Raw genomic sequence first — 24,133 nt, forward strand, 5'->3', positions numbered from 1 at the left:
CACCTTTGCTTACTTATACCCCCCTACCACCCTGTCTTTTCCAAAATAAAATGTGGAAAGATTAAGGATGAACATGTAAATGGAGTTGTGGAGGCAGGCAAACAGCTAATATTAAGTAATTCCTAATTCTACTACATTCCATTTTTAACTGACTATACAATGTGATCACTGAAGAGATAGTATTGTGTATGGAGGTTTAGGAATGTTTATTGTATGCCTATAATGCTCAAATTCCACAGTGCCCATACAGATACAACAATTTGATGGCCTCCCAGATAATTGCAACCGTGCGTGCCCTTGAATGAAAATGGCACCCTTCCAAGTCTGAGGCTGAAGAGAGAAGCCTGGAGATGAAAGGGGCAGTGGGCAGATATTTCCTCTGAGGATTAAATAATGCCACACCCTAATTTACAGCTAATCCTGATTTAAAACCAGAATACTGTACCCCAATATTTTCATGAGATTATCTCATCCCTAAATCATGCTAAATTATACTCAAGAAATAAGAGTTCTGTGCTCAGTTCTCTCCAATACCTCAGGTCTCTTGACGAAGGCTGGCTAATGGAAGGAGCAGTCATGAAGAGTATAAATAAATACAAAGAACTAAAAGGCAGCATATACAAGGCACCTTATTTCCAGATCTACCTTGCCCTGACCCTGCAATGAGTGGCAACGAAAGTTCTCAGCTTTGTTTTAGGGCTTGAGATATACAGGGCACAGCATTTGCCTCTGTTGGCAATGTTCATTCAGTGCTTGGTAGCGGATGCTGCTAAGAACAGTGATACCAGCTATGCCATTTCTGATGCCCAGTGAATGGAGATGGAGAATCAATGGCTAAACTGTTCAACAGTGTTTCCACTGGACCCCACAATGCTGTGGGTATGTGTCATTAGCCCTCTTGAACTGATTTTACAGCTAGTCGAAGTGTATCTCCATTGCATGCAATCACACTGTGCTGTGCAGACAGCTGAAGAGAAGTTTAGTGATGAAATCGACAGAGCCACATCATCTGCTGACTTGGATCCAGGTGTGGGTTTGTTCCACCTTCTAAAATATGCTCTGAAATACTTCTCTCATTTTTTTCCATGATTTAAACTTCAGTTCTTTTAGTCACGTACTAATTGTATCAGTTATTTGTATCCACAGCTATCATGTACTCTCAAAAGTCTTTTTATCTGACAGCAAGGATGATACTGTATTGTAAATTAAGATGACAGTTGCTTAGTTAGCATGGTGTGAATACATGAGACAATAGTAGTTGCAAGTGAAATAATTAATACCAAGAACATCTAGATCATATCAGCAGATGCCAAATTTAAAATATATATCTCTTTCCTTCCATTATGAAAGCAAAGACACTGAAAAGAGGTTACTTCTCTTTTGCCTTTCTTGTGAAATTTACTTATATCATCACCTACTTAAAGGATAATTTGAAAATACCCTCTAATGTGAGAACCCTGGTATCAAATTTTGTCTTGCAAGAGAGTTTTGTGGTATGTTAACTACCTGAAAATAGAGGTCTATGGAGGAAAGAATTAATATAACCTACATAGCAAACAATTAACACAACCTTAATGCTAAACAATCTTTAAACTCAGCACATTTGGACAAGACTACTTATCAAAAAATTACTGTTCTTATTTCTGTTGGTTGCTAAACAAGGTAATACAGTAATACGTACCACAACAGTATTATGCAATGATCCAGTTTTAATGCATACCAGCATTCAAGAAATTAGATATAAAGAAAATCTCTCAAGAGTACTTAAATTTTAATCACTTTTTTATTGTTATATTGCAGGAGTCAAGAGTAGAGTAAACAATGTTCTTAACCCCACAGGGCCTTAAGCAGGTACTTCATATAGAAATGCGAAGATGCTAGCAATTTGTACTGTTCAGAGATGCTAAAAAAGTCTGCCGTCATTCAATACCCCCTTGTATCATTAAAAGATTCTTATGCAGCTCATTCACTGTCAGTTCGGATACCTTAAATCCATCAATAATATTGGAAAAAACCAGCTAGATTATCAAAACAACATTTAAACAAAACTTTAACCTCTGAGAAAAATATTTTCTCTAAAGGTATTTCACAAACCTGTACAAGACAAAAAAAAAAACGCATACAAAACCACATTGCTTAAGTTTGCTGAATTAGTCTAGAATTTTCTGTAGAAACAAATAGTTACTTGGCTGGCTAAGCAGGACAGCTAGTACATTTCATGTCTTCTTCAAATAATATATTTTATGAGCATTTTGGTATTTATCCCAGAAATAAAAACCTAGATGTTCAAAAAAATCAGTATTCTACGCTAGTTATGGACATGTGTTTGACCAATTTCCTATTCAAAACATAAAATCCATACACAGGTGGATTGAACTTACTAATGTTTACACAAAGTGCAAATTTAATCCATGAATACATCCACTTCGTAATGCTGATGCACACAAAGATACTTAGATGTAATTCAAAGCCAGTGCTGGACCCTCCGTTGCTTCTAAAAGACAGAATAGTTTTCTCATCACTCTTATATAACTGATTAGGAAAAAAATCCTAGAGTATCTCACTACAAAACTATCAATAGGCAAAAGGGCATTCTTCCATTACCAAGTTATATCATCTATGGCACTTGAAAAAACAATGTGCATTAACTCTATGAATAAACTCTATGAAAAGTTTTGGACCTTCACTGCCTTTATCTTTCTATCCTGACATCCACTATCATTGGTAATATATTTATCAGTTTAGAAAGCAAAGAATAAACAGGTACTTTTGGAAAAACACGTTTTCTGTTCTGAAATTATCTGATAAATACAAATATCAGCTTTACATACAGGGCTCAAGACATCTTATGACATTTTAAAGTGTATTTAATATCTTAAAAAAAAAAACTCCAAATGGCTTTAGTCATTTACTGTAAATGTCCACTATAGGTCTCATGCTCATCAGATGGAGTATATCTAGTATGTATTTATGGGCTTGCAGTTGCTTTTCAAAACAAAAACATATAGATATTAATACCCTCAGTTCTAATTTATGGATACAAGCCATTAATCACTCTGACAAACATATGTAGGATGTAACCCTGTACATGCTTTAAGAATGGAAAGCGGACAAATACAGCTTACACCTTCATGTACCTCAGTACTCTCCCTAACCCTTCATCATCTGAAATTTGGCAAAGTTAAGAGATGTGCTCTTCTTTCTAAACTTTCTGTAAATATCATAGATCAAACAAGATAGTCACACCTTCAGGCTGCCACCTTCAAGGGATTTTTGTTTTACCATGATTTTTGAATGAAACAACACAGACAGAGCATTCCACCATGAACTGTCAAATTATTTGTACAGATGCAAGGGAAGTCTTCACTTTTCTCTTTTATTTAATCTTACAAACAGAAAACGACATTTAAAACATCAGTGCATAAGCACCAGCCTTAGAGATCCCCGTTCTGTTTCTGCTGAACTCACTGCCAAACTCCCATCAATTTCAGCAATCACAAAAGAGCTATTTCATAAACTAATATCTCATACTTTATCCGTTTGGCTTTCTTCTCTGATCCTGCTACTAGAAATATTCCTATTTTAAGAAAATGCAACCAACCACTTTAAATGTGACACATTTAATATTATCAGAAAAAAAGTTTCTCAAATCCTGCACATTCACATTCAGACTGAACAAATAAAGCAGTCTCCTAAAATAATCACTACCATGCACTACAACTTTAAACTTCAGTAATGGAAGATTAATAAGAATATTTGATGTAGTCGATAGATTAGTTGGAAAAAAAGTTTGCAAGCAGTTGAAGGAATTACCTGATAAGAAGATAAAATTGAATTGCCACAATTATCTTGCTAACCTAAACAAAAAAGGATGAAAACAAACAAGTGCTTACATTGTCAGGTGTTATTTCAACCAGGAAACCTTGCAATGCGTTATCTCACTGACAGCATTCACTAGAGAAAGACAACGCTCCCTCTATAGATTTGAGGTCTAATTCTTACGTGAAAAAACTCTTTAAATACTGTTTTCAATTCTGGAAATAGGGTAAACAACATAAACCAAAACCAATGTGACTGCGAGGGAAAGGAATCAGCAGGTGTCAAACTCTTCTCCCCTCTACCCCTAAAGGCAAGGTAAAGAGAGAGAATCAACAGAAAGAAAACTACATTTTCATAGATCATGTCCAGGTTTTCTTTACACATGGACTAATGGGCAGTCTTCCCATTCCTGCCTTTTATGCTCTAATACTGCATACACAACTGCTGTTTTCATTTTTCTATGTGTTTTTCCTATTATATGATTTTTTTTTTTTTTTTTACGCTTCCCCATTCGTGATACACCGTAGTCTTTCATGTCAACCACTACTCTTGGAACAGCTTCCTGCGAGTTCAGACAAGGGCCCTGTCTTTGAAAAAAACTTGCAAAACAACTTGGCCAAAAGTTCTGAAGTGTGCGCACTTTGGGCTCAGCAGCTCTGTCTCTATATAAAGTTGCTGATTTTGAGAGTTACCGAGTAATCTACCCTTCCAGTGATTATCAAAGTGCTCTGATTCTACTATGTATGGTGTTGGCAGAGACTTAAGGTATCTTAACATGAAGAAGTGTTCGTTCCTATTCTCATTTATCAATGTCTACTTCAAAAACATCTGTAGTTTCACACTCTGGCAGTAGTTAAGAGTGTTGGATCGGGAGGACAAGGGAGAAAACAAACAAGAAATACCTGTCAGATGCACAGACAAAAAATACAGGAGGTAAAGATGAGTTGCATCAGGAAAAACTATCCAGACGGAAGAAACGGCATGGAAAGATGGATCAGCTGGAGATAAGAGTCAAACCAGACAGCAATCAACGGAGTGCTTTTGCACTGTCTCCAAGGAGTGGAGCCAACTGGTGCAATGCAAGGGTAAGAATATTTCACCTTGAAAACCAGATTTGAATCTGCAATGCAACATATATTATCAGGCATGTTAAGCTCTGATGTTATCTATAGTGTGATTTTTATGACTCGGGTGAATACAGGGAGGAGATACGTATGCTAACAAAATCTAAGGTGCTAGGAAGGTAAATAGAAAAAAATCAGAGCACATTGCCTACGAGCATTATGTTTTTTAATCCTGATCTACAGTTACATATTTGAAACAAATTATGAAATTAAGGCTTCTAAAACCCATTTGCTAGGAGATGACATGCAAGACACTAAAAAACAATTTGTCTACATTCCTATGGAAAATATGAGCAACATCAAGAGTCTTTATACATTTTAAAACAAAACCCATTATCTCTTAAAAGTCATAAATAGTCCCACGTAGAATTCCTACTAATATTACAACTACCATATTGCCCTAGTTCATACGGGTAGTATCAATAAAATGTTCTCCATTGAGTCAAGCCTTTCCAAAAGTATTCACTTAAAGAATTATGTACATTAGAACAATAAACCTCAATGCTCAGTTCTAATTCCTGATCTAGTCAATAACTTGAGATTAGAATGTGATTTCTGAAATAAAAAACAAAAAAGCATATTCTACAGAGAAAGTTTATATTATAAAGGTAATATATGTATGAAGAATTTAACTGATACTGTAAAAAAAATAAGTTTTTCCATAATACCTCAAAACATGATGAACTAGATTACTTTAAAAGTTTAGATTCTTTTGGTTTGAAAATAAGCAATATAATGCTCCCAACAATAAAGAACAGAACTCAAAGGAACATTTCATGCTAAATGCTTTACATACAAATGGATTTGTGCTCTATTTTTACTGGAACTTTGTAGTGTTTTATGAAACCACTAATAAAAATGTTCATTATAGCTTAGGAAATGTGTGGAAAGAGATGTCTTTATCTAAAGCAAGGCTTGGTCCGTGTTAGCTGAGACCACACACAGTGGTTAATATTTGCCAAAGAATGTAGCTTTTTACAGCAACCAGGTCAAAAAGACAGTATATCAACTTTCAAATAAATTAAAAATAATGCAAAAATGTTTAAGTTATATATCCAAGACCTCATCAGCTTTTAATTTAAATGGCTGCTGGGAACAGTATACAAAATCATACTTTATGAAGTTTTGAAATCTAGGGTCATCTTTCATAACAAATAATCCAATAAAACTGAAGTTAACATCAGTGATTAATTTCAACTACAATAAAACAAAAATTAGGTTATGGACACAAGCTAAATATACTGAAACTCTGAATACCTTTGAAACTTAACCAGCAGATTTACAGAAGAACTGGGCCTCATCCATCTACCATCTAAACATCCACAAAAAGTTATCAGATTTTCAACAGTAAACTCGGAGCAATCAATGGGCCCCATTTGAACCACAGAAGAGTTGCTGTGTTTTGCACACTTAGTTCTTTATGTCTTTCATCACAAAAAGCAGCCAACTCAGATTACTACTGTCAGGATGAGAAGGTTGGTGTTTTTTCTGTTGTTGCTGATTTTTTTTTTTAATACTTTCTTCTCCGCAGCCCCCATGCTTGTTATCACTATACACATCTATTACTACACAATGCAGATAAACGTTCACATTTTCTGCTGTGTTTTACAAAAACACCAAATTGCTCAGTATACTTTTATGAGTGTTTGAGAGGTTCTTGACAAGACAAGGAATATTTCTTGGCCCACACAATCTCATGACTGTCTTAGAAGGAAAGAACCACTAGAGAAAAAGATAATGATATTTGTTCTAAACAATGTTTTTTGTTGTTGTTTTTTTCTTTCTGGGTATGGGAAAAGAAATTAGTGGCCCACAAATATGAGGGTTACTGGGAAAGTCTGTGAACTAGTACGATCAAGAAAAAAACAGTTTTCAGCCATGACAGAATGCAAGCAAACTGGATAGAGATAACATAGCCTTCATAGATAGTGAGACATCTAAACTTTGGATTTTACCCATATCATATTAAAATAAGCATAACATTAGATTTCTTGTACCACTATCTTATATTAGTATTAAAGCTTTGAATCTGAAACAAATCAAAACATTCTGTGATTCTCCCCCAGAATAACAGTTCTTTTAATATCTCCTTTGCAGGTTAAATTCTTAGAGGAAAACAGAATTAGGTTGCAATGAAGAACAAGCTAAATGGCAAGGAAAGGAAGTAAAGTGAGAGTCATAGTTGTGCACTAGCTGGCTCTCACATGGTCACTCATCCTGCCTAACTCCTGGACTAACGTGTGTTGTCCACCATGACACAGGCTGCCATGATGTCCCTCGAATTTTCAAATCCTGCCTGCACAAGTTATGACAGAGATCCCGAGCAAAAATAAATATATCATATATAATTAAAGACTATACCCATATAACCACAGAAGCAGAGTTCTCACTCTGTAATGCCTAAGGAAAAATACAAAAATATGATACTGCCTTTGGAGACTTTCCTACTCTCTAACAAATTTTAGGCATGGGACATCCAGAATCAGAGATGGTACCTTGGTGTTTAATGCCTCTTTTTTATTAACTTTTATTAACTTAAGTAATTGCTTTGAGATCCATGCAAACTTCAGCAGCCACAAGGTCCAGAAAGTCACAGCTTTGCTATTGCCTTCTGCAGAAGTGTTCAAATCCAGCTTTGAAGCACAAGCTTAATTTGAACTGCTCTTATATGAGAAAGAAAAGGTGTTTTGATAAAATAATCCAGAAAAAGAAAACGATCAGAGTTACACCATAAAAATGATGACATTTATTCAGTTAAAATGCAGAAACCTAAATCTTCACAGAGAATGAAGTACTATCAACTTCAATGAAACTGTAAATAAAAATGTTTTGCTAATCTGAGAAAAAAACTCTAGGATTTGACTCATTACTGCTAATCATTCATTAATTTTCACATTTTTCTCAAGTATTCATATACCAAGGAAGAGATCCTTACCACAATTCATGTTATTTGCAGATACAAAAATTTGCACAAGTCTCTCGCTATATATATATATATTTAACAGAAGAGAAAAATAAAATGTCATGTGTAACTCTTAATCTACTAACATATCAATTATAGAGAGGCTTCAGTAAAAAGCATCTGAAAAATCTCTTTCCAGCCAACACAACTTAGTCAGCTGCTTCTCACAGATACCTGCCAGGAATGGGTTGCAAAACCATATTAGCAAAGACTACACAAAAATACTTAAAATTTAATTTAAGTCTGTCAGTCACTTCCTGTCTTTCACACACAGGTGGAAAGAATCCTCCACCCACCCCTCTGAAGTTACTGACATGTTTAAAACCCACTAGAAAAATGGCTATAACCACATTTAGCAGATTAATTTTAAACTAGCTTTGTCAACGTCACCACAAAGTGTTTGGAAGGACACAGTAAGTGATCTTTACATGTTCTTACCCAAAATATAAAAAAGGGTATTTTCCTTCAGTAATCATTTTAGCCATAATTTAACTTGATTTAAAATACAGTAATACCTCTGTGCTATCTGATTTATTAATGCTGGATGAATACAATTTTGGACAATGTCAGAGGTGTCAATTTACCTCCAAATATTTAGTATATTTCTGTTCACTAACTGTTCCATCACAGTTGTTGTCAGTAGCATAAGTCTATTCTGGATGCTGTATGTACAGCCAACCTTTACGATATTCCTTGTCTTTTTTTCCCCCTTTCAGTTTCCCAAAGAGCCAATTAGTAAAAATGCACACTGTTTAAGCACAGTGAAAGATGACGATAGCCACAGCAGAGATACTAACCTTATACAGAGGTGCAAATAATCCTATCACAGGGGGTTACTGCTGTGATTTTATCCATGTACATTTTTAAACCAGGAAAAAGAAAAATCCCAGAAACAGTTTAAAATTTCTTATTTGGAAGACTTTTCATGAATTTCAATACAAGGTTTAAATACTTCTCTTTTTAAAATTACCAGATAGTCTTTCCTTCCATGTTCAGGGAAAAAAAAAAAAAAGGGAAGGAAAAAGGTTAAAAAAAATATTAAGGGTAAAAATGAGAAGCACTTAGATCACTCAGCAACCAAAGTCTTTGGTTAAAAAAAGTTCCTTTAATTTCTGTTTCAATCTAATATTACAAATGATTAGTTCAGCATGTGACCTGGAATACAGGAATTTCAGGAATTATTTTATCTCATCAGAATCAAATTTTAAGGTATTTTATATCTTACTTTTTTATTAAAGGTAGAGGGTTTTTTTGGGTTTGGTTTGGTTTGATTTCAAAAAAAAAAAAGGAGGGATTTTTCTTTTGTCTTTTAAACAATTTCAAAATAATTTAAACAGATTACCTGGATCTCATTTAAACACATTATAAAATCTAAGTTAATTATCTTTAATTTTAGGGGAAAACACAGGTAAAATATCCTAGCATACTAGAAAGATAAGTAATTTCAAAGTTGTGTTAATATTCCTAAGCTTCCAGTTCTGATCAAAGTAAAACATGAGCATTCGTGTAACAGAAATCGACAATTTATTGCCCCCAAATAATGTAAATTTAAGCAGAGAAAGCTACAATGATCTAATCATAGTTCAGAATGGATATTAACTTACTTTTGAGACACTGCCTTTAAAAATAAAAACAATGACATGGAATAAACCCAATCGTGGATAAATTCAGGATGAGTAGAATAGATGATGAATAGAAGCTTTTATTTGACTCCTTTTTACACCATTCCCACAGGATGTCACTATTGCTCCATGTCAGTGGGGCGCGTGCCCAGTGAACATTGGCTACTTCAGTACCCTACTCTCTAGAAGGCAACGTGATGCAGTCATATATAGGTATCTCCCATTTTTGTAAATAAGACTGCAATAATGACTTATCCCTCTCAGCTGCCCTGTTACAAGCTCAAATATTTGCTGACCTAAAAGAGTTAAAATCTGTTACAGTCCTTTTTGCTTGGAAAACAAGAACACTGACAAACCTGGAAATAGTGATGTTGATGCCAGCACATTGTGCCTATTCAAAGGAGCACATGCTTCATCTAAAGGCACTAAAGAATCCTCTTCTTTAACTTCTTACATTTTCACCCTTTAGGGCTATGTAATTTATTTTCCAGATATTCATGCCATTCGGCAGATTTCTTTCTAACAACATAGTGACATCTCGTGGTGACACTCAGAAATCCTAGCTTGAGCACATCAGATTTCTTTTTTGTGAAACAGATAAATCTACCACTCTTAAAAAGTTACAATCCAAACCCTATCAACAACTGATGCTCTAGTCAAGTATTATCTCTGTGCGAAATGGAATCTAACAGAGATCCCACATTGATTCAGCTGTTACAGTCATCCCTGTAAAGACGAGAGAACTCCACGTTTCCCTGCCTTTAGCAAACCAGTTGCCCTTTCCACTGCTATTGCTTGGCAAATGCATAACTAGAGTTTTAAGTTGGGAAGTAACTTCTCAGAATCACACATTTCTAGAAAAAAAAATAGCAAGAAAAACTAAATCAACGAGAAAAAATATATTTTTTTAAAATACAGATGCAAAATTTAGCCTTGGCATACTAAGCAGTGCAATTGAACTCAGCCAAAAGAAGATTTGAGTCAACATATATCTAATTATACTTTCAATGCTAACATTTTAAAAAGTGGATTTTTCAGTGTTTCAATTCAGTTTACTTAGTACATAATGCAGAAGAATAATTTTTTTTTCAAAGTTTTGCTTGGATTTTTTTATATGCTTTTTTTTTTGCAAATATATTTGCTTCAGTAAGGTAAAAACAAGGATGTTCATATTGTTGGCAGATTAAAAAAATGAAGTAGTTTTTTGTGTTTGTTTGTTTTTAGCATTTTATAGCAAATATTTTCTGTTATAAAAATGATGTGAATGTTTTGTACAGTCCTTTCGCCTGTTAGTGCTGCTTAATGGATAGTGACACTTAATGAACAATGTATTTGTAAAGTGCTGTACCTAAAACAAGGCGTCATCAGCAGAAATCAGAAAAGAAAATTTCCCATTCTGCCATTACCATATATGCAATGTAACAATAATGAAGACCAGGTGCACACATGTGTGAGTTATTTTATACAAGAACAGCAAAACTGTCACTGTGGTCAGCAGTCTGTGAAGAATATAAACTAGAAAAATTACAATGTTGCAAAGGAAAAACCCCTAAAGTAATTACTGAAGTTTATTTAGCAGAATATGCACCTTTGCTATGCTTAAGGTATTAGTGTTACAGTTTGCGTTGCCCAATATTTCAAATAACCTGCCATCTTCAACCTCGCCGTTAAGCCAATTACACTAGTTTCTATTGTGCTTGAGACTGAAGTTAAAGCCAACAGGAAAATAGCCCATGTCAACAAGCCACTGATCCTAGATATAATGCCTCAGTTGTTCTGCTCTACGTGTTCCAGAATAGCTGCTCAACATGATGCACAAGGGGTCCAACGCTCTAAGATACAGAAATCAATTTCCATTCACAAAATGCGGGATGTAATAACACATCTACAACTTGACTGGGAAAATCCTGACTCTTGCAATACAACAATTCTTCATGGTTGCAAGGCACAGCTTAAAACTGAAATGAATCAAAACCCATACAGCAAACAATCACCCCTTTCTTTCAAAAAGCCTCAAGATCTGATCTTTTTTGGCGTCTGACTCGTGCTTGGCATGGACGGCTCTTTCAAGTAAACACTGTAAGAAGCTATGTAACAGGCACGATCACAATACTGAAGATGTCGACAACCGAAATACTCGGTTACTGCTGAATAAAGTATTCTGAATTTTGGCCAAGAGCTCTATCAACAACAAAGCTTAATTCCCTTCTTTTTCACTGGGATAGTCATTTCTGTCCAAGAATAAATGACTTTTATTGTTTCTTTAACTGCTCTCTGTATATATTCTTGAAACTGTTGTTAGACTGTAATGCTAGTAAAACACAAACTGCTACCAGTAATAAGCTTTCTGAACTCCTGGCACACTTCAAATGACTAAAGGGATTAGCTTGTTGCTTTACAGTTTTCCACATGTTTTCACACACCTTGCCATGGTTTAAATCATCCCTATCAAAAACTCATATTCAGCCTAAGGAGTCTAAAAACAACCAGATCTGGAATTTTTAAAGAGCATCAGAAATTTTCAAGGCCAAATCTCTTTAAGGTGCTTGGGGAATCAATCAGCTTCTTTAGCAATAAAGAAAACAAACATACACATAAATTTTTGATGTCAGAGTCTGAAACCAAAGCAAAACATGACAAAGCCAGCTGTAAAAATAGTCAGAAAAAAGAAGAGTGGTCACACAGGAGTTAAAAAACCCTTCATAAATTATAGAGCATATATTACGGCTTCTCATTTCAGGCGTGATACCACAAATCTTAATCATGCAAAGAACTGCTTTGTTTCCTCATCAAAAGATAGGGAACTAGAGGGAAGTTTTAGCTCATTTAACTCATTGTTAATGACAGTGCAAGAATTCTTTCATCAAAATAATTTAAAGTAATGTATTCATTCCTTTATATCTAATTAAAAATATCCTGGAGGGCAAATCCAGAAAAACCCACAGTCACCTTGGCGAAGATAGGTTAGGTCTCAAAATGCAAACTCCACAGGCTTCTGAATATAGGATGAGAGACAGGATGCTGAAAGTCTGCAAAAGAATCTGCACCAACTTGCCACACAGAACAGCTCCGCCAGGACGTGTTCCTTGCAAACGTGTGGGACTTGGCAATTAGTGGAAATTGTGATTATTCAAATTCCCTGACCATTTCTCCTCTCCAAAAGTTGACATGGAAAGGGAATGAAATAAAGAAATGCAAAGTAATTCTAGCACTGCTCATCTCTGGAAGAAAAAGAAATCCCTTCCAACTCCAAGTAAGGCTTCATGTGCCCAATCCAGTGACTGAAAGATTGAACTGGGCATGATTTGAATCAGACTCAGAGACATGGCTGAACTACTTGAAATGCAGCGTTGATTCTCCAGCTTTTTATAACAGAATGGCCCTTTAACAAATTACCAATGTGTAAGGGACAGGTTATGCTGAAATACAGCAGGAGTTGCAGAGAAAAGAAAATGCAGTTACGTACCAAGTTAATTTCTCAAACAGATTATACACAGTGAAACAAAATATTTATTTTCTCTCTCAAAAAAGTGATCCTGAAAATGATTCTCCAGATGGCAAAATTCTTCTTTCTACAGAAACTACTTTTTTCTTTTCCAAACTACATTCTTACAAACAAAACTCATCTTTTTGGTAACACATATCTTAAGACACATGGATATTAGCTTTATTCAACGAAGCAGCTGAAGTAGCTCAACTAGTTTAAAATCCAAATGTGCATTCTGACATGTTTGCATGCATATAATTTCCAGGGTTTTTTGGGGTGCCTGTCAGGAAGTCTCTAGATCCATGTTTATATTGGCCAATGACCTGACCATGTTGGCAAGACAGCAACTTTGCTGGTGGCTCTGAGCTGTTAATTAAGTTTAGATGTATCATGAAATAATACTCGTTCAAGCAGGTTATGCAAACTACACAGTAGGAAGGATCCGAAAACAGCTCCAGGACTGAAATCAGCACCATACTCTCTTGGACATGTAGATCACAAAATGAATTTTGTGTTTAAGCAACGAAGGCATCAAATAAATGCTTGGTTACAACAGCTTATTAAAAGGATTAATATTAGATATCTTAAATTGCTAGACCATTTTCATCTGGTTTACTTTCTCTTGTATGGTTCAAAAAATTGACATTTTAATACAATTGTTATTCTATTGCTTTTCCTCATTTTTCCCTCCAGCACCTCCAGAGCTTTACTGCCTTTAACCAAGGCTGCTGAAATGTTCCTAAAGACCACAACATTCACCTTTCTCCTTCATGAAAAATTATCTGTGGTGCCTATTACCTGTCTTGCATATTGTCCGCCATTTTGTGGATTAAATCCCCAACTTCTGAATCCCTGATTTTTCTAACATGGCATAAATCAGGTACTATTACATAACTACAACACACCTTGATGCATCACTGACATAAAACTCAGCTACTCCATTTCAAAGGCTTTTATTTCTTTTTATTTCCAGTTGATATCGACCAATCACTGTACCTACCCGTGGGTATCATTTTCTGCTTCTGAGAGTAGCAATACAGAAATAAATAACAGATTTTTAGAATTTGTATTACAAAACTGACCACAGGCCGTTTCTTCTTACACATGACCATTTTTCTGCACATATTTCTAAACGGCAGCCCCAGAAGCAGCTTATATGTATTATAAAGTATTGCTCTAAATACATCATTCCTCAGACTGTATACATTCTAAAAGGTAAATGAAGAGGAAAATGAAAATTTATGTACTTGTATACTAGAAAAATACCAAGAGAAAGATAGAGTAAAATAAGGCTCATCAAAAATAAATACAAATTTCAACAATTTACTTGATTACAAAGGTTACAAACCAATCTGTGGTTTTCCTACTGTATTCTAAACAAAGACAGTGGCCAGTATCAAATGCAAGTGTTTTGACCTTCTCCTCTGTCCTTTCCACTTTACTCGGGACATCTGCCTCCTCCTCTGTCTTCTTCCTTTCAGCTTCAGATGTTTAACTTGCCTGCATTTCTAACTGGAAAGACTCATTTTCCTCCCATTTGCTGTGGTATGGTCACAGTAGCTGGGAGTGCGAGTAGGAGGATGTAAGACCGTAACCTTGAGTAAAGGAGCTGTGCTGCTTCCTCACTTGATGAGTGATTCTGTTAACTCAAAATTTACTGTCAGTTACATAAATTGTAAGTAGAAATCCAACCATCAGTCTACAGCTACAGTTCCAGATATAATCAAGGAATAACAATTAAAAAAAATGTAATTTTATCCTTCCTGTCTTCTCTCTAAAATGTTATATCATGGATGTCATGGATACATCCTGCTTCAGTTCATTATTAAATTTTAAGTGACCCATTTCTCAGGAACTCTAATACCAGTTTTTGTTTAAGGTAATGTATAACACGTCCTTTAAATAAAAATGTAAAATTCAAGAAAATTGAACCAATTTTCGAGATATAAAGAACCTTAAGCAGATTTAAAATGCTTTCACGAAAGTATTTTGAATGTGGGAGCAGGGAGTTAAGGTTACTTAAGGTTTGTCTTCTCTTAATTTCAATTCCATGTTAATTTAACACTAAATGCTCTAGATCAGTATAAGGCAGCGCACACAAAAGTGCCTTATATGTACCAGATGACTCTTGTATCACTGAGAAAAAGAATGAGTCCATGTTGCTGACCAGAATCACTATCAGATATATTGCTTTTTGCGGTGTTATAGTTCCATTGCTTTTGCATCACTGACACTCACCCTCTTAAAACATAAACAAACTGCTCATTTGCAAAAGTGAGATTCACCAAGTTAAAACATTAAGTTGTACAGATCAGAAATGTAATCACGGGAGACAAGCTCTGAGAGTTTTTCAATCACTGTGGGGCTGCATCAATTTAAAGTCATGTTACATTAAAGAGAATAACGTCTGGGAAAGTCTCCCAGTTGTCACTTTAGATTAGATTTGTTGTTGTTATCAGACTGTGCATTCTGTAGGCTCTTTTTAAAAAAAAAAATTTAAAGCTATTGCCTCATGCAGCCACACCGTGCATAAAGAAACATGTAAAATACAACTTTTTAACAACTTTTTAACAACTTTTTTTTTTTAATTGCCTAGAGATTAGGAATCTGCACAAACTGTTAGCCTTAAAAAAAAAAAAAGTATACACACCTTCTTGAAGCCTATTAACATTTGAACTTTAGCAACCTCAGAGTTACAGGGAGGAAAACCAGACTAACCTTTTTTTCTTTTTAATTATTTTTTTTAAGATTCAATGAAGTAAGTCCAGCTTCTAAGTAAAGTCCTGACTTTCACATCCACAAGAAAGTCAACAGAAATCTTAACAGAAATCTTTAGTTCTTCCAATAATAAAACTGAACATTCTATCAAGATCTGATGTTGACAGCCAAATGAATTGCACTTTTTGGTGAATAAGTAAATTTTGATCTACTTTAATGATTTACTTGTGTAACTGATACTATATTGTTACAATGGTTCTCAGAATTGGGCTTTCATATCAGACAACTAAACGCTATGTGGAAGATGCAAGATTTACCTACATAAAAATAAAACTGAAAAATTTTAGTTCATTTCTGTATGTTTTCAAGCCAATCTCTGATTTATTACATTTGCTCTGATAATCAAGCTGTCACATAAAGGATTCTTGAATGTTACTGTACGTAGTCACATTGCCAAACACTTTCTCACAGACAAATGTAGCAAAATCACTAAATATGTTGCTAGACATTACTATATCAAAGTAATATTCAAATTAATTCATAGAGCACAATGATTTGACTTGAAGTGCATAAAAACATTTTAGGTATTAAAATTATAGCTTCTAATATGAAGTGTGTTTTTTCTTATACTGCCTTTAAGGCTAGTATTACAGTAATAGTAATCTTCCTGAAAAATAGTCAGTAGCACTCAAGTCTACTTTCAAATATTTACAGGATGCTCTTTAAATGAAACACCTTTGACTTCAACCCCAACCTTTCCAAAATCTGGAAGACAAAATATATTATCAGAGAGTTCAAAATATCTCCTTCCTTCTTGCAGTTTTCCACATGGTAGGAAACATTCAAATGCTTTAGTAATGGGAAACAAATAAATAACTTGATTAATAAGTTGACAGCATATAAACAACATCCATATTGGCTTCAGCAACAGCTGACCAGGGTGAACAGCCAAGGGATGAAATTTCTTTAAATACCTTTCACCTTCCTAAACAGCTCCCAAGTCTACAGGAAGTGTGGTCGCAGTGCCCCAGATTAACAAAGCAAACTCAGGTATGTACTTAGAGTATTTTTTGCTTTTCTACTTTGTTTTTGGAGTCACAAGACATTTACCACCCTAGTGAGACTTCAGTGCCATGGAGAAAATAAGTCATTTGAAATCATTCACGTTTTTCTACTAGTAAATACTGTCTTCCCATTACCTAACATTTTCATCAAGTAGCTGCTTTAATCAGAACTACTGTTACTGTGACAGCCATAGCCTGCAAACAATTGGACTGAAACTCTTTCCTGGTATGTAGTACTTGGGTATTGGCGTAAAAAAAGCCACTCCCAGTCCTCCCAGTTGCTACAGAGGTGCCAAGATGGGCCACATTACATCCAACCTCTACAAAAGATCTTTCCACTTCAAGAGAAGACAATGCACCAGCATAATATGACATTTTTAACTTTACCACTTACTTAAGACCTACCACGCATATGGAAAAGAAGTTCAGAAACAGACGTCTTAAAACAGTTAATAATCAGGTTATTCTCACAATGGTTATTCTGAAGGTGGACTTTAGCCTTGTATGGACCACCAAAAGTAAGAAGAATCTTATCCCAAAGCATGACAGCTTGAACAAGCTATGTCTTAAAATAGTTCATCTTTAATCTAACACCATAGCCCTAAATCTGTTCTGGTTCTACAAATGCCTCTAGTTATTTCATTTTTATCAGTGAAGAAAATGAAATAAAAACTATTTCATACTTAACACCAAACAGACCATGTTATCCCAGAAGACGTGTTTAAATAATTTAGCTGTTAAAAGAATCTTTAACTATAAATGTACTAAATTCCAGCACAAAAGATTAACTACAAAAGAAATTAACACTGCCTTAGGAAAGAGAGATAACATTTTTCTAAAGCATTTCTAAAGGTTTTTGATATGCTATTTTTTAGAATTATATCGAGAGAGAACTAATATTTTTAAATGAGACTTTCACAGCTGCTCAAATTTCAAAGTAACATTTGTGCAAGTTCAAGAATTCTGTGGAACTTGTTTTGACTACATTAATAAAGCATCCATACACAATCTTTATCCATTTAAAGACTAAATACCTAGGAATCTGAATTTATCAATACTAAGATAGACAAAAAATATTCACCTAAAACAAAAAAATGTTGCTCCTGGTTCTCTCAACCACTTTGTCACAACACATCAAACTATAACAACATTTTCTCCCCTCAACAACTTAAAAGTTTCCAGGGCTTTATCACCAGTCGAAGCAGTCTGTTTGCATTCTCCAATACAAACTGACAATCTAGTGATACAGTACATTAAAAATTCTCTGTAGTATTGACTGCCTGAAGCTGATGCTCCCTTGCTAAATGCAGTGCAGTTCAATTAACAGCTCTTCAATATACAATTTAATTTTTCTTTCATCTTGATCCACAGCCGAGCTTGAAATGAGGAATGCTGGAATAGATGTACTTTAAATATTGAAGCAAGTCTTTATAAATAAATCTATCAAACCTGTAATGATTTCTGTCATAACACTACCAAATAGATGAAACTGAATGTCTTGGATTTTCATGTTTGTGCATTGTTTTTTCACAACCTTAGCAGGGCTGTAAATTGCGGTGCCAGGGAGGGCATCAAAAACTCCTCTAGAAACAGAGCTTTTCCTTTGCTTCACCTTTCTTAGGAAGTAGAGGAACACTGTCTGGCTGAGCTTTATAAAACAAAACCTTTAATGTATAAATTCCAGCATCAATAATTTCACCAGAACTTGTAACACTGGGCAACCAGAAGCCCCAGTTCGGGTTACAGAATCTGCACACAACTGGGAGGCAACCAATTCTGGACTGAAAAAATAAACATTTAATACCTAAGTACTACCCTGGACACATTTTTTCCTGCTCCAGTATGAACATACACAGAACACTTCAAACTATCTCTAGGCATTCATGCCATTTCACAAGAAAATTTAAGGTTAATTTAATCAGGACAGAATGAAATATTGCATTTCAAAGTTACTCTAAGTGGGACACTGCTGAAGGAAGCTATTAATATCTCTTACAGTGTGCATGCTCAAGGAAACATTGTGAATCAGCTCATTTCTCATAGGTATACTACACTGCTTTCAAAATGGTAGGATTTACTACTGTTCATCAGCAAGGAAAACCCTCTAAGCTAGAGGCATTTTCTACTCTTTAAACATATTCACAAAAACCAACTTGACAACACTTTCTGCCTTAGGTACCAAAGAAGCACTACTGACGTGGCTGCCTACCCATCAGCGGGAGATGAGTTCAAGAAAGAGAGGCTTCACTCAGTGAACACGAGCAGCATTAGAAGTACAGTAATCAGTTTCAGATGAATTCAGTTAAATTGCCTTTTCCCAAGTGATACGTTAATGCATAGTGAAATACATAGGTTTATTTCGTTTGTGTCCTTGTTTATAATGGTATGAGTTGAGATTATGAGGTTTTATTAATTGTTATACTTTGTACTTTTAATTATCTTATCTATATTATCACTTTGATAGACTTCTATAACATTAACTGGTCTCCTTATCATCACCATTTACTTTTTTCCTTTAATTCTCATTGTACATTTATAAAATGTAACTCAGTACTGTATTTTAAATTGTCACAGAAATAACATTCTGCATTTACGGTAATTAACTCATCATTACTTCGAATAACTACACTAATTGGTATGCTCTATAAACCTGCAACACTGCAGAATTAAAAAATAAACATAACAAAGATACAATTTACAACTAATCTATACTTACAATTAAAGTTAGTTTCAAGATTTATTTCATTCTATTATTTTTTATTAGCTACAGCAGACAGTAAATGGGGTGTACCACGTTCTGCTTTGCAAACACCTAGATTATAAAACATAATTACACAAATTAATTAGAAATGAGTACATACATTCATGTCTTTGTTTGTAACCATAACATATTAAACATGACTTCATTAATGAGCAGTTCCTAAAAATGATAAAATAATATGACCAAGTAAAATTTTAAACGTCCCTGACCTCACAAGGCATAGTGTCACCCTAGCACAGAGAGGGTTCACTGCCACGTGAATTCCCCTGACGTCCTATCTGAGGTTGCAGGTAGTGTGCAGGTTTTCCTTCAACGCAGCAGATTAGCATTTCTGAGATAAACTCTTAACACCCAGTTAACATCCCATGTCTGAATACAAGTCCTGACTGAATTTTTCCTTCAGTTGGGTCCTGTACTTTTTTTCCCACCTATTCACAAGGGTTCTGGGATGTCTAGCCCAGCCTGAAGTCCATTCAGTTCCGCCCACGACTGGATATTTACCCTTTCCTCAAGATCAATGCTTACATGAACTTAATAAAATTAAGGATCTTTTCCACCTTTGCAGAACAAGAGATACTGACCATAAGTTTGTTTTGAGCGATTTATTTGCATTCATAGAGAGTGTCTACCAAGTCAGCTACCAAGCTGGATTGGTTACGCCTCACCAGTTTGCCACGTAGTAAACAACCTGTAGTGTAAAATTCATGTAAGACCTTTGAAGTTGCCTAACATATTAGGACCTTTAGGACAAATAGCTCTTTGTTATCACAACCAACAACATTCAAGGCCTAAGAGACCTGAAGGTGTTTCAGTTAAAACCAAACAGTCAGGTCACAATTTGTCCCTTGTAAGAATTACAGAACACCAAATTCTGTAATTACGTACATTTTCTTCCCCATCCAGAAGACTCAACAAGGCTAGTCTTCACTGAGAGGGTTGTCGCACACTGGAACAGGCTCCCCAGAGAAGTAGTCACTGCACCAAGCCTGTTGGAGTTTAAGAAGCGTTTGGACTGTGCACTTAGTCACATGGTCTAAAATTTTGGGTAGACCTGTGTGGTGCCAGGAGTTGGACTCGATGATCCTTATGGGTCCCTTCCAACTCAGGATATTCTATGATTCTAGTAATAAGACTAAGAAAACAAATCTTAAAGGAACAATTCCTTCACATTTCAGACTGCATGAAGTCTGAATCGAACTAAGCTCTTTGGGATCTGAAAAGGATTAGGACTCCAAAAACATAACTGCTGAGACATGACACATCTCTTTGTTTTGGTCTTGATTTCAGAGATAATATCTCAATAAATATACCAGAATCAAAGAACCTTTATACATTTGTAAGTAACAAAGAAACCCAAGAAAAGGACACAACACATACTAGGTTAGCAACAGGTTTGCGTTTCACTTGACAAACAAGACTACCTACTATGGAGCATTCAATTTCTTCAGCAAAGTGCTGAAAGTCTGATGACTGCTCAGTTATTGCCAGCTAGATATTCTGCTTACAACTAATGCAGTCAGATATCCCATCCTGTTTGTTTGTAATAATGAAATAAACTAATGAAGCTGTTTTTTCACTGTAAAAATCAATTACATGGAAATCTATGAGATCTTGAACATAAGTGTTAGGTTTTTTTTGTTTACTTTTTTATAAAATTAAAGCAAAGAACCAATTTGGGGACAAATGACCCACCGGATATCACCACGACTTTCATAAAAATTATCACAGTACATATTAAATCATTAGCGAGACACAAAGCTGCCTGTTAGTTTTAAAATGCAGAGAATGAAACTCATTGCAGAAGCAAAAGAGGGCCAATAATATAATTACAACACTATGCCTGTGCAGCCTGAGTTAATGCTGTTATTTGACATTGCAAGGCTATGCTTTCTCCCATGAGCCTCAATGGAGACAAGGTTCACTCTAATTGGTTCCAAAGCACAACCTACCAACAACAGCCTTCCTCAGGACCAGGAATGGTAATTTCCACACGACTGTAAATAGTGTTTGCAAACAATACAAACATGGTAATAAGAGACTAGGTGGGTAATTAATGTGGTTACAAAGCAGCTTATTTGCATTTTTATTTAAAACTGCCTTCTTTAAAAAGCAGCTCAGATTTCTTTTTGCAAAAGGAGCCTTGGTTAAGGAATAGAGCAGTAATTACTCTCTTTAGGGGTTCTTTTATACATCCTTTAGGGAATTAGAATGAAAAGATAAGCAGAATTATAAAGGGAATCATGTAAAATATGAAATGCACTATAAACACTTAGTACTGTATTTACCATAAGCTAAGCTTGTCTTCTTCATTAATGGAATATATTACAAGCTTACGTTACAATCAGATTAATTGTGAAGAAGGTTAAAAAAATATAACCAAACACTTTAATTCCCCCTCTCTGCTCCCAGAACTTGCATTTAGAGATCTAGTGCCAGTAGGACTCAGTCTAGGTAAGAATGCATCTACCTGGACTGCATTTAACAAGCGGTTCAAACTTGATCATATTTTCAGTAACAATGCATCTCTTCACATAAAGCATAAAAAGGAAAGAAAAAATTGACCAGACCATTGCAAAACTTTTTGTTTTTTTTTTTTTTCCAAATATGAAAAAGACTCTTATTCTTTTCCTCCACAATTAATAAACTCTGGATATTCTGAAGGAAAGAACATCTGCAGACTAAAAAACAGTCACCATCAAGAGAAAAAGCCTGAGCAGGATGTTCTGGAATTCAAATCTGTGTGACATTCTGTAATCTGTAGCTCTACAGGATTTTTTCTTTCATTTTTCTTTGTAATTAGCATTCATGCACTTCTTGAGGGAAAGAAACCCTTTCTCCAGCATCTTGGCTTGTCCTAGGGATGTATAGAATAGGCAGTAACAATCCCAGAAACCTTCCACGATTTGATGAGGGAACTGTGAACTGCAAGATTAGAATAGCTTACAGAGGACGCTCCACTCAAAGGTTATCACAGCCTTATATCCAGCATTGATATAAAAGCAATCTTTGCTTATCCATTCATCTAAGTATCTTCAACTCTCCTTACTAAAAACACGATCTGTTGCTCAGGTTTTTTCCACCAGCATCCAATTTCTCATCATGAGTAGAAATCTTTCTGCTCACCTTCTCCCTTTGTAAAGAAAACCCAGTTTATTTCAACGTGCCTCATTACAGATGTTTTCCTTACATGCTAGAAAAAAGATGAAGGAATACAAGGATTTGTGCCTTTTACAGAGTACTTGTTCCTTCATTCATAATATCCAGCTTTTTCTTTTCTTTCCTTTTTTTGTTTGTTTGTTTTTAAACGTTATTTCTTACACATGTGAAAATTCTACTGTGATAAACCACTTCAAATTCCCTTCCACCTTGCTGGACATCACTAAACCCTCTCCTGCATTTATTATATTATCACCATACATATTATTATATTATCACCATATAAGAAGTATTCTCCACTTAAAGATATACCAACAATATAAATCAGAAACTTAAAAACTAACCAATGCTAAAAAAACACACAATAAAAACTGAATGTACAACAATTTTTATGTTTATATCCTAAATTCTGATTTCTTAAATTAGAGTGGGGATCTGAGAATGCATAGTACAAAATTCTTTGCTTGCTACGAGCACAATGGAAATCTATGTGACTACGCAGGGAAGCGAGTACAAAGTAACAGAAAAAGCAAATCTCTGCATAGTCCAGAACTGAAAAACCTTGGGTGGATACCATGCATTTTTCCTGTAAATTGTCATATACATGCAAATAATATTAAAGAATCAAAAATCTCTGTATTTCACTGACCACAGTTTAATAAAGATCAAAACATTTAATTTTCTGTAGACATTTTCAAGTAGATAAAATCACACTTTTGTAAACTATTTTCCTTTTTCAAAAAAAAAAATCTACTTTTATATGTATTACAGACATTATTTTGAAATACAGATATCAACTATACCAGAATCAAAATACTTCCAAGATCTTACAACCATGTTGAGAAATTAAACATACATCACATTAATTAAACATTTTGAATTTATCCATGTTTACTGGAAATATAAGCCATATGAGGTCCTAAATGCTTGGAAAATGCCTACCAAATCCTTTAAAGCCTCCTGCATTCGCTCACACTGACCAGCAGTCTGCTTTATATTTCATAAATGTAATTACTTTAAAATATCAGTGTATATATCTGGACAATAAAACCCTTTCTGGAGTACAGTAATGGTGAGGGGCTAACTACAGCTGAGGACGGAGGTATGAAACAGTTCAGCTGTAGTCGGTACATCAGCTCTTGTGGAAATGGCATCAGTATTCAGAGGGATGCCCAACCCTGAAAGTTAGGGGCTTAACACATCTGCTATATAATTCAGACACTGTTTTACAGTGGTTTCATTACTAACCATAAAAATGGTAACAGTGGAACTGTATAAACAAACTGAACAGTGTTTTTACTGTAAAACATGAATGTAATATAAATATTTGTCTTTCCGTTTTCTCAGCATCTGTAATGAGAGCAAATTCATGCCATATGTTTATAGTGTACAAAAAATAGATCTTAACAATTCATCCATG

The 24,133-nt window shown here is 34.9% G+C and overlaps 1 protein-coding gene and 1 long non-coding RNA gene across 14 annotated transcripts in view; one reads left to right on the top strand and one right to left on the bottom strand.

Annotated features, from left to right (window-relative positions):
* The window catches only part of WWOX (WW domain containing oxidoreductase), a 510,587-nt gene that overhangs the window by 451,180 nt on the left and 35,274 nt on the right, over nucleotides 1-24,133 (bottom strand). The window lies entirely within an intron of this gene.
* On the top strand, nucleotides 57-23,075 carry LOC308176592. The gene is made up of 2 exons (XR_013938432.1): nucleotides 57-4,904; nucleotides 18,972-23,075. It is a non-coding gene; the product is annotated as an uncharacterized lncRNA (long non-coding RNA).

The sequence above is a fragment of the Anser brachyrhynchus genome, assembly GCF_964034855.1.
Source record: "Anser brachyrhynchus genome assembly, chromosome: 12".
Lineage (NCBI taxonomy): Eukaryota > Metazoa > Chordata > Aves > Anseriformes > Anatidae > Anser > Anser brachyrhynchus.